The 15,629-nt window shown below is 44.4% G+C and overlaps 1 long non-coding RNA gene across 1 annotated transcript in view; it reads left to right on the forward strand.

Annotated features, from left to right (window-relative positions):
• LOC130543150 (uncharacterized) overlaps window positions 1–13,307 on the forward strand; it is a 121,762-nt gene extending 108,455 nt beyond the window's left edge. Inside the window, exon 4 of the long non-coding RNA XR_008958254.1 lies at window positions 1–13,307. This exon is cut by the window's left edge and continues 17,411 nt beyond it. This is a non-coding gene — a long non-coding RNA (uncharacterized LOC130543150).
• The last annotated feature ends 2,322 nt before the right edge of the window (window positions 13,308–15,629 follow it).

The raw sequence follows: 15,629 nt of genomic DNA on the forward strand, positions 1-15,629 counted from the left end.
TTTGCTTGTTTCTTTTTTCTTTATTTCTTAAATTCCACATATGAATGAAATTATATGGTATTTGTCTTTCTTTGACTAACTTATTTTACTTAGTGTAATATCTTCCAGACCCATCCATGTTGTTGCAAATGGCAAGATTTCATTCTTTTTTATGCCTGAATAATACTCCATTGTATATATACACCATATCTTCTTTATTCATCTAATGATGCTGCTTCCAAAATTGGACTGTTGTAAATAATGGTACAATAAACATGGGGTGCATGTATCTTTCCGAATTAGTGTTTTCATATTCTTTGGGTAAATACTCACTAGTGGAATTACTCGATCATATGGCAATTCCATTTTCAAGTTTTCAAGGAAACTCCACAGTGACTGCACCAGTTTGCATTCCCACCAACAGTGCATGAGGGCTCCTTTTCCTACACATCCTTGCCAACACTTGTTTCTTCTATTTTAGATTTCAGCCATTCTGACACGTGTGAGGTGGTATCTCATTATGGTTTTGATTTGCCTGATGATTAGTGATGTCGATCATGTGTCCTTTGGCCATCTGTATTCTTCTTTGGAGAATTGTCTGTTCATGTCTTCTGCCTATTTTTTAATTGGATTGCTTGGTTGTTGGGTTTTTTGTTTGTTTATTTTTTGGTTGAGTTGTAAAAGTTCTTTATGTATTTTGGATACTAACCCTTTTTTGGACATGTCATTTGCAAGTATCTTCTCACATTCCATCAATTGTTTTTTAGTTTTTTTAGTTGTATCCTTCGCTGTGCAGAAGCTTTTTATTTTCATGTAGTCCCAGTAGTTTATTTTTGCTTTTTTCCCCCTTGCCTGAGGAGATATCTCTAGGAAATTGTTGTTATGGCCAATATCAGAGAAATTACTGCCTCTGCTCTCTTCTAGGACTTTTATGGTTTCAGGTGTCACATTTAGGTCTTTAATCCATTTTGAGTTTATTTTTGTGTATGGTGTAAGAAAGTGGTCCAGTTTCATTCTTGTGCATGTGACTGTCCAGTTTTCCCAGCACCATTTGTTGAAGAGCAGGAAAGGTCTTTCTTAATAGGACTTGAGGTTTGCACGCATCCATGACCCCTCATCTCAATTCTCCTCTCACTTTCTCCATGGCTATGCCCCTACCCAGTTATGTGGTGTCCTTTTGGGCTTCCACACTTCTCTGTCCCCCTGCAACCGTGGCCGATCACTCAGATATGCACAGTGTGTGAGGAAACACTTTCTTCCTGTCTGAGCCATGGTCTCTTGCTATGTTCATACTCATGCCATCCCCAAGGTCCTGGAGACACCCTCATTCAGCATCACTTCTTGACGAGGAGCCCCAGTCAGCACCCAGTGAAGTGTCCACCTCTGGCTGCCTTCAGGCAAGACTGGACTCCCCACCCACTCCTGAGAAGGGCCCCACATGCACCTCTTCCACTTCTGGAATCCCCCACCCCCTTCCCTGCCTTCCCGAGACTCGGCACCTTGCTCTCACTGTCGAGCTCTGCTCCACATCTTCGCAGCTTTGCACGTGTAGCTCACACATATGTGCGTGTGCGTGCTCGCGTGTATGTGTAGGGGAAGGGGCAGAGAATAGAAACCTCAGATAAAGGACTCTTTCTATAGTCATTCTCTTACCCTCATGTGTTTCTGTTTTGGGGATAAAAGTGACAACATGTTTAATATTACATGGCAAGAGAAAGACTCATTTTATACATTCCTCCTTACACATTCCTCTTCGGAAGTATTAATATGGGTACTTCTAGCCAAAAAAGAATAAACATTGCCTTCCTGAAGTACCATTGGTCCATGCAACTGCAGTGCCTGCCTGTCTTAAATACGTGGAAGTATAGAAAAAGATTTCTGTATGTTCCTTGAAGATGTTTATATTCTAACACAGGAAACAGATGTGAGTATAAAAGAGAAGGGATGTGTTTCCACAAGGCTAAAAGTATGTGAGAAGTGTTTAAAATGGTCACAAAACTGCTCTTGCAATCCTTGATAGAGGACTCTGGGCCCACACTTTTCCTCGGTGCACTTTATATTTTACTCTGGAGACCATATCGATTTGGTTTTCAAAGCTCCGTGCGCTGACCAAGGTACTGCCTCAGGGCGGGGCATCATTACGGCTTCTGGGTTTGCTGATGCTGTGCTCGCTGGCAGAGATTTCATGACTTTGAAGGTATCAGTTTCCATTTAAGTGGTGGATTTAGAGTATGCCAGGCCAAGGCATTTTTTGCCAGAATTTTAACATTTTGTACAAATAAGGTCTAAATTTCTGCTTAGAAACAGGAAAAGGGTCATTTAAACAGTTTAAATATTATTAACTTGCATAGAAAAAGAGAAGAAGAAGAAGAAAAAAAAAACCCTGAAGTTATAATGGCATCCACAGCTAACTGGATAGATTTATTGAAGTTTTTGTTCCATGTTAGAAATATATCTACAGATGCCCCATGGTAAAATTAGGTAGGCTTATGGCACTTAGAAAACTGAAATCTAGAAACACATGGAATGAGTAAGATGATATTTCCAGCAATCAATGCATTCTATAAAATGATTGAAGAGAGCTTCTTCTACACAACAATTTTGGACTTATGGTCCAGTTCTGCGTTTCTTACCCTCAATTATAGTAAAGGCCAAATCCCATTATGACAAACGGTAATAGATCATCAAAATTCTTGAGTTAGACCTAGAAATCTGTTATGTTAATGTGCCTTGATCTAAATGTGACTAGGACTTGGAAATCTTTTTGTTATACTGAAAATTCTGGCTGTAAAGATATTTGGCTGATGTATTCAGTTCTTCCCATTCCTAGAGCAGGAAAAATCCTAGAGTATAAAAATTTCAGATTGTCTGGTGAGGCTGGCCAGACCCCAGATTGGTCCCAGGTCCAGGTTGGGGGCTCCTGGCGCCCGGAATGTTGCTTTCCTGTCTGTTTATTGCAGATCCACTAGAGGAGCAGAGGCGTAAGAAACCGTGGACCGGGGGTGGGTGTGGCCCCTGGGGCTCCCTGTGTTTCTCACAGAAGGGGGACTCAGGTCTGCTGGTCCTCTACAAAGATTCTGCCAAGTTGCCTGACCTGGCAGCTCTTGAATTTCCTCTAGGCTGGACAGGAGCCATTTCAGCTCTCTGGGGGACACCCATTATCATACAGAGTTCTTCCTGACACATCATTTCATAAAATCGTGTGTGTCTTCTCGAGCTTTCAGTGCGGGACCAGCTAAGAATGCAATTGCTAAGGTAGCCTTTTGAAATAAAAGCTGGTGCTGATACCTGTGTGTGAGAAAACACTTCTCTGCTGAAGGGTAAGGTATGAAAGGCATACAAGAAAGAACAGACCAGCATTATGGAGCCCAATGATGTATTTTCTTTTCAATGATAGGTGACCCGATTCCTTTGGGCAAGCTCAGAGACAACAAATAACAAACACGAGTAGGGTAATTTCCCCCAGCGTGAAATTTGGTGTACGCGTCCTATATGACAAAAAGATCAACTGGACCCTTCATCCACTAGAGGACTAAGAAAACGGTGCATTCCTGTGGGAGTCTGTGCTCCAAGAAATCTTTCCATGTGTGTCAGAAGAAGAATGTCCTTTTATAAACGTGCCACTGAGCGATCTGTGCTTTTCATCTGGCCAACGGTTGTCTAGGTTCTGGGAGCCTCACTGTGGGGGATGTTTGTTTCCATATCTTATTTTTACTTGAAAGTCTTTTGTGAGATTAATGGGATCTTTGAACTGTTTTTGCTTGTTTGTTTGTTTGTTTGTTTGTTTGTTTTTTGTATGTCCTACTAACAGTTTTGTCTGAGAATCTGGGAGGAGGTGTGTGAGAGCTTTCTAGTGTGAGAAAGATTATCTGAAATTTGGAAATATGCAAATAAGATTATTAGGTGTTTTCTCAGGGTGGAGCTGGGTTTACACCTTTGATTGACTTCCTGGAGACTGGGCTATTTTACAGCTCTGTGGTGCAGAGATTAATGTGTAGATCTTTATCTCGTGGAGGTGCAAATAATTTATGTCCAGTAGGGAAAAAAATAGCCACAAAGATGATGGTGTGTGGCCCCATAATTTGTTAACCAGTTACGTCTTTTTCTAACATTCCTTTATTAAATCACACATAAATATACAGCTCCTCAGATTCTCATCTGAACAAGCATTAACATCTTAGTGGCTTCCTCACTTAATAATGAGCTGAATAAATCTTTGGCGTGTGTTTACATTTGTGTGAGAGTTGTGTTTTCTTTAACCTTTTGAAAATTAGAATATAGCCGGGAAATAATAGGGGATAGGGACCTGGGAATTTCTCTGAAAACTTGGGCACAGTTCCCCGAAGAGCATGCCATTTCTATCCCTACTCCCTACTCCCATGGAGTTTTCTGAGAAGGATTCCATTACTTCCACTCTTCCCCAGAAAGTGTCCAAACATGTGCGCATGCCAGGGCCGTCTGGGTGAAGCTCAGACTCCAAAGAACAGTGAGATGAAGCAAACGAAAGTTCGGTGGCTACTCCCTCACGTGAAAACTCTTGACAACAGGATATGGGAGCCCTGATCAGAAGCAGGTGCTGCTTGTGACCTTAACAAACTGTGACTCAGAAGTCTGTCACCCTACCCTGAGGTCCTCCCTGTACCCTCCCTCCACGTCCATCCGATCAGCCCTCTGCCTGGGATGACTGATGTTTGCCACATTCACCTAATGTCGCTTCTATAGCGCCCCCCCCTCCCCAGCTGGGACAGCTTGCCCCTGGGAGCTTTGGCCTCACTGCTCGAGGACTGTCTTCCTGCCTTCCTCGTGCCTTTCTGCAGAAGATGCTGCTTTGTCTCCGAATGGTACAGGCCTAGTGAACACACCTTTTTCTGATGGTTGTTCATGATAATTTGCTCCTCTGACTTCACTGTCATCTACCAAATGTGGTCCACGACTCATCATGTGTCTCCTGCTTTTTCTCCATTTTCCTTTGTGGGGCATGTTACCTGCTTAGAGAGCCCAAACATCCTCCAGACCCTTTCACTTTGTATTGCTGAGTAATTCACCTCTTTCTTTCCCAGGCCACCTCTTGGGGGCTTCATCTTTTCCAATGCAAAACAGGCCCCCTATGGTATTTTACTAAGTAGAAGAATTATGGATGCCAAGAAATAGAGTCACTTCTCTAGGGGTCAGAAATGGCTGTGATCAAAGTTTCTAGCAATCTGAAGAGCAACATGTTTAACCTTACTGTCCACTAGCATAGGTGGTCGGGCAGGAGGTGGCACCAGCGACTGCAGAAGAATCTGGAGAAGGACCAGGTTTGCAGGGGAGGTGGGAAGCCCAGCTGTGGATGGTTCCAGGTGAGGTTCCTCTGAGACCTCAGAGAATCACATGATGGCTCCCAAGACTGGAGAAGTTTGCTGCAGTGTTGAAACGTTCTGCTCTTCCTCTCATTTAGGCTTCAAGTCATTGAAACCATTTGCTTCTTTCTTGCTACGTCCCTCCCATTTGGCTCTGGATTATAAAGAGGCTGAGTGAGGGTCTTGTAAAATAATCAGGAGTTCTGGACTCCTGAGCATGACCTACCCACAGACCCCCAGGCTGTGCCCACAGCAGCCCGCCCCACATTCTGCACACATGCTCACCCCATTCTGTGTGGTCTTGGCTTCAGTGGCTGGACATAAAGCTTCAGCTGCTGTTTCACAGCTTGGATTTTAAAGAGCCCATAAGGAGAGATTGAAACCCGAATGTCTACTGCTGCCTTCGGATGCACCATCCATCACCCAATCTGCGTGGAGCATTAGTTGCTAGAAAACTGTCCCAAACATGCTTTTTATATCTCACCCTCAACCAGAATGAACCACTCAGACGTACTAATCAACCAACCAGAGTGTGCAAATTCACACTGTTGGGCCAGAGCAAATCAGGATAGTTTAAGTTCTAAACCTGCATTAGAGGCAGTGAAATTACCCTAAGCTGTGTGTCTGGGCTTGTAAAAATGATGGCCAGGAGGATCTGCGACATTTCCTGGGAAATACTTAATTACATATTTTTGAGTCTGATAGTGAAAGTAGTTATTATGGACCAGACTTACTTGATGTAATTTTGACCTGCCACAGACAAACCTGCATAGAAATCTGTATTGTGCCAAATCTTTTCGGAGGTAATTTAGAGAGTAAACATTTTCAAAAAAGTAATTAGTAGAAAGATAACTGGGTAGAGAGCTGGGGATTTCACTTCTAGTTTGAGCTTGTCTTCCAACCAGCTGTGTGCCCTGTGGAAGACCGTTGGACTTTCAAGGCCCCGGCTTAATACATAAGGGCGAGGCAGCGAGACCACACACTTTGTGGGGCCCTCTACATCCTGCACTTCGTTCTGTTGTACTTCTGTCTCTGGCCCTTTTAAGGAGAAGGAGGAAGATAGGGAGCCACCTTTCTCCCTGCTCACCCCCTCCACCCCAGTCTTGCTCTTGCTCTCAGGCAGACATTGGCCTGCGTCCTTGTTAGGATCTTAGAGCATCCTTAAAAGCAGGTGTTTATCATTACGGTCACCTCTCGTTGTTTTGGCTGCCCAGCATCTGAGCGAGCATCTCTTCTCTCTTTGGAGATCTTTGGTTGCTTTCCTAGGAGCCCTGTGAACCTACCCCCCAGTGCAGAAGCTTCACATGTCAGGTACTTGCTCTCATGACCTCCTTGAAGCTTGGGCGCAGACTTGGGGTCTGCCATGAGGCACACTTGCCATGGGTGTGAACATTCACTGATGCAGAGACCACAGAAAATCCGTGGTGTGGCAGTGGCGGCCACAGCCCAGCTGCTTACTGGAAAGTGGTGCTGGTAGCAGTTGGGGTATGTCTGGGTGCAAGATGCAGAAGTCACTGCCGGACGGCAGCCCAGGGCCATCCCCAGCAGATCAGCTCTGTGGTGTGATTTGGGGGCATTGCCCCTGGTGATCTGTCCATAAGTCTGCTGTTCATGTCCTCCCAGTGATTTTTGCAAGTTCGTCTGCAACATTAGTCCCTTTATGCTTAACATGGCCAGACTCAGTTTCTTGGGCTTGCAACTAAGTACTCTGTCATGGTTATAATTGGACAAAACTTGGGGTTGCCTTATTACGGTCGTTTCCAGTTACTAACAGTAGATTAAATCATAAAATGCTCTATGTTTAAATTCCTATCTCCTCCACTAATCATTGGTTCTTCAAGAGCAGAGATGATGCTTTGTCTCCACAGCCCTAGAACTTAGTGCTGCGTGTTAGCTGGCATAAACGGAATTCCGTCACAGGAAGATGAGCAAAGTGTAACAGACGTTCAAAGGAGCTGCTTGTGGGATTCAAGAAAAGCTGATGAGAAGGATATCATTTAGGTGGGGGCCCTAAAATAATAAATATATGTCAAGTAGGTGAATCTGGAAGGGGCATTCCAATAGAAAAATGAGTATAAAGACACAGAATGGGACGTTCTGGATGGAGCAGTTACTTTGCTGCTTATGGCCTACGTCGGAGTGTTTCTTCCCCCACAAATGTAGCAGTAGCATTGTAGTGTCCCCAGTGAAATCAGCATAGGTCAGGAGAAGCAAACAGGCAGGAACACTTCCATACATCAGAAGAGCTTCCAAGTTTGCAAATCGTAGCTTTAATGAACTGAATGCATTAATTGACTGCATTAATATCTAAAGGCAGAGTTGGCACGTGAAAGTGGGTGGATCAGCGACAAATTGGCATCTGGTTTGTAAATCAGTCTTGTTAGCTTGGTTAATGGGAGACTGCAGAAAAAAATAAAACCTTTCTATTTTGATGATGATAAATTAAGGCTTCTAATCAGGGAAACTCAGGAGCAGACTAAGGGTAGAGCATAACTTACTAATAAGGAAATGCCATCCTGTGGAAGATGACCAGCTAGGTATTCCATTATGCATTCTTTAGCCCATTTGCACAATATGCCTTAATTTTGAGCTTTTATATTTGGCATGGCTGGGAAATAGGGTCTCTGGAAGGGGGTGGCATATGTGGATAGTAGGACCGGAAGGGGAAAGGGAAAGCTGCTCGAGGATGCATGCGTCATATGCTGGGCAAGAGAGAAGTTTCTAGGCTCTGGAGTAGAATGAAAGCAAATTAGAAAAAGCGCTTTCCTTCCACAAAAACTATTTGAGTGGACTGTTTGTGACCATGGATGCATGGGAGCAAGATGGTAAAGGCCTGGTCCCTGTGTTTCAGGGACCTTTTTATAGAATGACAGACGTATTTCAGAACCGCATGACAAGTTCAACAGTAGATGAGTCCCTGAGACACAGAAATCAGAATAATCATCTGTGGGAGGAAGGACCGTGAGGCCAAGGAAACCCAAACTGACAGCTTCTCCATAGGAAGGGTCAAGGTGGGGTGGGTGCTGAGTGGGAGAGCAGCCAGTGGTTAATGCCCAGGCTTCCGCCTCCACCTCTCATCCGCCTCCTGGTCCTGTAGGGTCAGCCCAGAATCTCCTGGAGGGTGATCCCACCCCATTTCCGATCCCTTCCCAGCATTCTCTGGACTCTTCCTTCTGTTGCTGGTTCAGTTGCCAACAGGTTTCCAGCCATTTTCCATCTTTCAGAAAGAAATTGGTTAAGACTGTACTGACTGACAGCCAGCCTCTGCCCCCTTCCTCATTTTAGAGATCATTTGGGTTTTATGAATATTTCTTTAGTGTTGGATCAGTGGTCCTTTAGAGGGAGGAGAGAGAAAGGGCTTGTTCAGCCTGGCCCCTTTTGCATCTCTCATTTAGCCTGCTTATCAAACTCAAGAGGCAGGTGCCATTATTAAACTATTAGAGATAAGCTAAATGCCGGGGCTGCAGAGCTATAGAGGCAGAGCTGGATTAGAGCCTGCAGTCTCCCCGCTCTGCTCCCCTGTGCAGGGCGGGCCAAGGCAAGGGGACAGCAGGCTGGGCACTCCAGTGGGTGATGTGTCGCATCCACATGAGCGCGGGCTGCAGGGAGTTGGTGACAGTGACGTGAGGTTGGTGGGCTTCCACGAGACCTTGGAGGGTGGGGGGAGCACCTTAGAGCAGCAGTTCTCACATTTTGCCGAACATTAGAGATTTAAAAATTTCTCTGCGCAGCCACATCCCAGACCAATTAAATGAGAATTTCTGGAGGCAGGAACCAGGCATCTGAAGTTTTTTAAGCTCCCCAAGTGATTCCACTAAGGTCAAGTTTGGAAACAACGGCTTTGTGCAGCACTTCTCGAATGTTGATGTACCCAGGAGTGACCTAGAGACCTGGTAATGTGGATTCGGATTTGGTACTTCTAGAGTGGGACCCGAGAGTCTGACTTCCTAACGAGTTCCTAGGCAGTGCTGATGTGTCTGTCTCCAACATAACATGCTGGGTAGCAAGACCCAAGAGAGGCACAAGGCCCTTTGTTCCAGAATTAACTTTGGAGAAGCCGACCTGATTCCCTTGGAGGGTTCTGTGTCTGGCCTGATGCCATCCTCGGTGTAGTCTGCCTCCGCATCCCAGGTCCTGGGTCTCAGAGCTGCTCTGCTGAGTTGGTGGGTGTTTGGGACTTCACTTTTCTCCACATGTCCTGCCACGTCCAGCTCGAAGCTTCCCCCGTGCTTGGGGGTAGTGTCAGACACGAGCAGGCTGAGGAAAAGTCCTTTCACGGGGAAGCCCCTTTAGCTGAGAGTCAACAGACTCAAATTAGAAGAGGAGACTTTCAGTTGGACACGAGAGAAAGTTTTTCTCCTCTGACCATGGAGTGATTTTCCTGGGCAGCGGCAGCCACTTGTTTCACTTAGAGTCAGCTTAGACGACACACAGGAGGTGCTGGTAGAGGGATAGATGAGGTGACCTCAGAGGTTTCTTATTGCTCCAGCTTGTCACCAAGTGAAACTCGAACAGCTTTTTCATGTCTTAAACAGACCCACATAAAGCAAGTATGAAGATTCCATCTATTATAAAATACCTCTGTTAATAGCATGTTAGAAATATGCTGCTTGGGTCCCACTCTTCTGTGGTGAATGGGATATGGACCATCCGGTGGGAGAGAACTTGAAACCTCAGGGGCAGATGATGCAGGGGAAGGAAGGTGGGTGGAGTGTGGCCCTCCCCCAAGGGGTCACTCCTCTTTCCAGGTCCCTGCTCTCCAGATCCTCCACACGGCCATAGGGGTGGGTGGAGGAGTGGAAGCAGAGAGGGTAATGGTTTCCCCATCTTCTCTTATGCCGCTTTGCAAAATGATGCTACCATATGTGCTGTTATATTTAAATAGCAGATGCAGAAAACTCACGGGGTAGAAAAATGCAGAAGCATGGTACCATTTGCAAACAGGTTTTCCAGGAAAAGCTCACTTCCTCCCAAGGTTTAGAATTTATCGCATCCATTTTGTCTCTAATTACAGTGGTCTGTACAGCAAGGAATGGTTAGTGGTTCTCTGTCTCTGTCTCTCTCTCTCTGGCTAATGGATGGAGTGTGCAGCTCTGAAATAGGCTTATGTGAAATTGCTTTTCACACCATTAGGGAGCTGGTATGATCTCTTCAGCAGCTCAGCCACTTGCAAACACTGGCTGGAATGCTCTCATTTTAGAGAGGATAGCTGCAAAGATCTCACTTTACATCAGAGAAATGCCTGAGTAGGCAGAAGCCTTCGTACTCTCCTTAACAAGGTGAGGGAAGCACTTGGGGAGTCGGGGAGGGGAATGTACAAAACAGATGAAATTTGACAATAAGAGAAACCACTTCCCTACCCAACTCAGATGTATGGGTTTAATTGGGGAGGCCAGTGAGTTGTAGAAAAAAACAGAGGAATAATGAATCTGGGTTCAAATCTTGTTTCCACAGCTTATTGGCTAAGGAATTTGGGGCAAATACCTCAGACTGAGGGAGTCTCCAGTTCTTGCTAAGTACAGCAGGAAGGAGCTCCTGCCCTTCGAGATTGTGATCAGAGTGCAATGTGACAGTGTCTGTGATCAATCCAGTTCACCCCATACAAGCTAGTGGTTATTTTAATTAATTAAATATGCCTCATTAGCTCAGTTCCTAGGGGAAAAAAGCACCACCAATTAATTATAAAGTTGATTACAAGTTTTAAATCCATAGTATAATATGTTCATTTGGTAGTATTAATATTAATGCTCATTCTGTAGCAGCTAGAGAAACAGTTTAAGATACCAAAAAATTACATAAAATGCCATCAAATCCGACATCAGCAGGAAAAAGTTTAGGTGGAGAATGAGAAATATTAGTCACACTTATTTAATCATTTCTATGTAATGTAAGTGTTGAATTAAAGCAAGCACAGTGGATATGTTTGTGATGATGAGGTTGCTTTGATTCTGTGGGCATTTTAAATATCACACCTAATTCATTAAAATAAAAATCACTTTAAATTATCATTATGGAAGAAATATTATGGAGTAATGTAATGGAAATTCTTGCTTCCTCCTTGATCTTCAGCCCCTTCCTAATACCAGGGTGAGGGCTGGGCTTCAGGAAGGGCCAAGGATGACATGGTAATTAAGGACTGAAGTAGTGTGCAATTTAAAAAAATAAAATTTACATATAGTTAATGAGTATAGTACATTTTAGTACATTCATTGAACACCTGTTACTATACTTATGGTATACATTACCGAAAAATTAATTTAAAAAAGAAAAGCTGAATGGTTTGTTTTTAGATTTAAAATAGAGATACTTGTCCCAATGCCCACAGGGACAAATGTTTCAACACTCACAAGTACTGGAACAGAACTGAAGTTTGCTCTTTGGTTAGACTGACCCCCAAAGGCATTCCATCAGAGCCCGGTGTTTCAAAGACATTAGGATGTTCTTTGACTTCTCTTTGCGGAGACCATGGTAATAATAATACATACCAAAAAAAATGGCAGTACAGTATATGCAAGAACACTGAGGGTAGTATCTGAAATTAAAATATGTGACTGTAAAACCCCTTCTTTCCTTATTTCCCCCTGCCCCTACCAGCAGGGCCCTTATTAGAGAACGTCAGAGAGAAAGATGTTAGTCATAACTTAGCTGAGAGTTTCAAACTTCAGTTTTGATTATCTGGAACCAATCTGAAGGAATTAGCATCTAGTTTATCTCCAAATGACAGGATTTCGTAGAACATGTACATAACTGGCTGCTTTTCTCTTCTGTAGCTCACCTGTGTCTTAGGGAGGGGTAATTGGAAATCTCTGTGGATTCGTTGTACAAGTAGGACTTGTTTCTTAGAGTTGCATACAGGCAAGAGTCAGAGTGAGTGTGGGTTTCCTGCTCCCCATGCTGACTTCACGTTCCATCCTAGGAAGGAAGCAGTTGGGTGGTTAGTCCTAGAACCTCCCTCAGGGTGGGAGAATGCAAAAGCAAGGCAACCTGTGGCTTGCTTTTACAGAATTCAGCGTTAGGACTCAGTGGAGTCTCCATCTAGCCTGACCCTGGAGCAGGAGAACTCACAGAGACAACCATCTAGCATGGGGGAGAGCACCGCCGATTTTCCAACGTGTCCTAAGCCTTTATTCCTTGCCAGTGGAGATAAGAGCCAATGGAATGATCTTTCTAGTTGTGACACAGACTACACGTGTTCCAAAGTAGAGATTATGATTGAACAATGGACATAGTAGGGGCTGCAGGGGTTCTAAAGGCCAATGAGCAAAGACTAACAGGGACTGGGCTCTCTTCAGAGGGATGCCAGCAGAGAGCACAGTCTGACCTCAACAAGACTACCTTCCTCCAGATGTCATGTGAAACATTAGCCTGAGAGGAGTGCTATCAGCCTAGGTTAAAGGCAGAAACGAAGTAAGGGAAAAAAATCTGGATTTACTGACGGAAAAAAAGAGATCAGAAGTGACTGAATTATCCTTCAATCAGTGAGGTTTACTTTCCTGCGATAGTTGAAATTCGAGCCCAAGATGGATATTAAGTTACATTGTAGAAGAATAAAGTCATATGTTTCATACCCAACTCTGTGATTTAAAAATATGTACAGCCACAAAAAATGCCAGAATTGTTGCAGATAATTTGTGCTGGAAGGAAAGATGTGCTGGATGGGAAAGAAAGAATCCAAACTCATTCCATATCAGAAGTGCTTTAACAGGAGGAAGGATTTGAGCTAGACCTTGGAAATGGGCAGTGTCCAGATGGGGGCCCTGAAGTGCAGGAGTAAAGGGAGAGAAGGAGGAGACACATGTGGGCAACCAAAAAGATCAGCAGCTTGGACTAGAACATTCACTGAGAAGTGGTCAGGAGAGGTGGTTGAACAAGCAAAGCACCCAGGCAACCAGTTAGACTCAAGGGGTGAACAGCCCTCCTTGAAATGCATAAGAGGGCTGAGTAGTCAGTAACAAAACAGTCTTTCAAAATACTGAGGCTTGCTCAAAAGGAAGAAAAGAATATATTTTAACACCAAAACTTAAGATAAGAGAATGTAAAGCCTAAGCAGTGGACTTCTTCTGGTACCATGACAGTCTCTGGAGCTCCTGATCAGACCTGGGCTCTGGAAGTTGGTGGCTCACACAGACACTATAAATCTTGATTTGGGCCAACTGACAATGGGAAGCTGGAGTCCCAGTAAAAAGATAGGATCCAGAAATGATCAGTGCTTCCATGGAACATAATAGAAAAACCACATGTGGGGGCCTGGAGAAGCCAAAAGGAGGCTTACCACTTGCCTATGACTCTGGATGCGAGTAAAACGGCTCTACTAAGGAATCAGGCTTGTGCCTGTAAACAGCGTGGCATCTAAGGCACATGATTGATAATGGTACAGGGAAGTTACCGTAGAATCTAGGAAGGAAGATTCTAAGCCCTAGGCCAACAGCAAACAAATATAAAACTGCTCCGTAGGAATACTATAACTACATACGGTGTATGGGACACCCACAGAAACCCGAAACCCTGCTGAAGAGAGCTTAGATGACAAAATTACACACCATTTGAGGAAATGAACAACCATGACAGACAGTCAGCTAAAGCAATAAACAAGAAGTTTGTGCCCTAGGATAGAAAACAGAATATTCTGGAAGAAACCATGAAATTAAATGTTAAAAGTGATTAAAAATGTAAAAAATAGGGGTGCCTGGGTGGCACAGCGGTTAAGCATCTGCCTTCGGCTCAGGGCGTGATCCCGGCGTTCCGGGATCGAGCCCCACATCAGGCTCCTCCACTATGAGCCTGCTTCTTCCTCTCCCATTCCCTCTGCTTGTGTTCCCTCTCTCGCTGGCTGTCTCTATCTCTGTCGAATAAATAAATAAAATCTTTAAAAAAAAAATGTAAAAAATAGAAATCATACTCAAAGTAACGTGGATACCATGATGAGAAGTGAATTCTAAAAACAAGTCAAATGGAACTTCTTGGATTTAAAAAAAAAGGTATTAAAATAACACAATGGCCAAGGCAAAAAGCAAACAACATAAAAACACAATGGTATGGTACATACAGGGTATAAAGTAAGTGCTCAAAGATTGCGTTGTAAAGGCAACTTCTTGTTACTTTGGCAGCACATGTCATTCACTCTGGCTATGATCAATAAAGACCATCTTACGTACCTTGTCTTATTTATGCACTACTTGAGATTGTTGTAGATTAACGTCTGCGTCCTCCTTCTCTTGGTGCTTGGAGGGAGGTATTGAATTCATAGATTCAGCCTCTGAATGGACCCAGTTCGAATCGAAGTAGGAGAATAGAGCTGGGAGTTTCAGGAAGTTCTTCACAAAGTTTCATATACGACAAATGGTCATATCCATTTCATGCAAAGGAAGAAAGAAAAGTGGGATGTGTATAAAGAACATTGCCCTAGAAGACCCGAGTGATTAGGCTTCTTAGACTCACCTTTCACTTCTTCCGGTCTGGGGTGATTAATCTGTTGGATGTGGACTGGCTGTGAGGAGACAGGATGTGGGCCCAATTGTTTCGGAAGTCCCTTCCCCTTCTGCGATCCCTTGGGAAGGGCCAAGAAGAACTGTGTCTGAGGGTGGACGTAGGGACCCTTCACTTAGTGTTTTGCTCTTCAATTCCTCTGAAAAGGAAGACCAGACTAAAGTAAGATCAAGCAAGGGATAAAGGGATTGTTTCCAGGCAGTTCCTTAAAAAGCTCCGGGTCCTCTAGTAGCTTCCTGGAACCTGGGCAGCCAGCTCTGATAATGTACCTTAGACTCACCTCAGACCTCAGGCTCACCTTCTCATGTCTTATGTCTGTCCTGCTCTCAGTTGTCTGCACATTCATCTGATTTCCATCCCTCTGGCTGCTCTTTCTGCCTTCCCCCTTGAGCCTGATGGGGAGCTAGAAGCTCCGTTCTAAGGACTTCCACAAGTCTCTGCCCTGGCACCCTCTGGCATTTCACAGTGAGCCTTAGGGAGAGGTCCTGGACCAGAACCCCAGGTTCCCACTTCCTTGAGATGGGTGTCAGAAACTGAGCTCCGAGGGATGGAGACGGAATTTGGATTTCTGTAGTCCAGATATTTAGACTGATCCTGTAACTATTCCAGGAAAATGGTTGGACCTGCCTGGAAATAGTTACATTTCTAGCCTCATCATGAGCTACTCACCTCACTGGATCTTCCTCACAGTGAATTTTCTTCTGGTTTTGAAAACTCTCCTGGGGTTCAGTCCCACGCTGCACACCCTAACACTAGACTCTCCTGTAGCCACTCCCAGCCCTGCCTGCACTGCTTGCTCTGCTTGACCTGCTTCTCCTTGTGAAG

Source organism: Ursus arctos, unplaced genomic scaffold, assembly GCF_023065955.2.
Source record: "Ursus arctos isolate Adak ecotype North America unplaced genomic scaffold, UrsArc2.0 scaffold_8, whole genome shotgun sequence".
Taxonomy (NCBI): Eukaryota; Metazoa; Chordata; class Mammalia; order Carnivora; family Ursidae; genus Ursus; species Ursus arctos.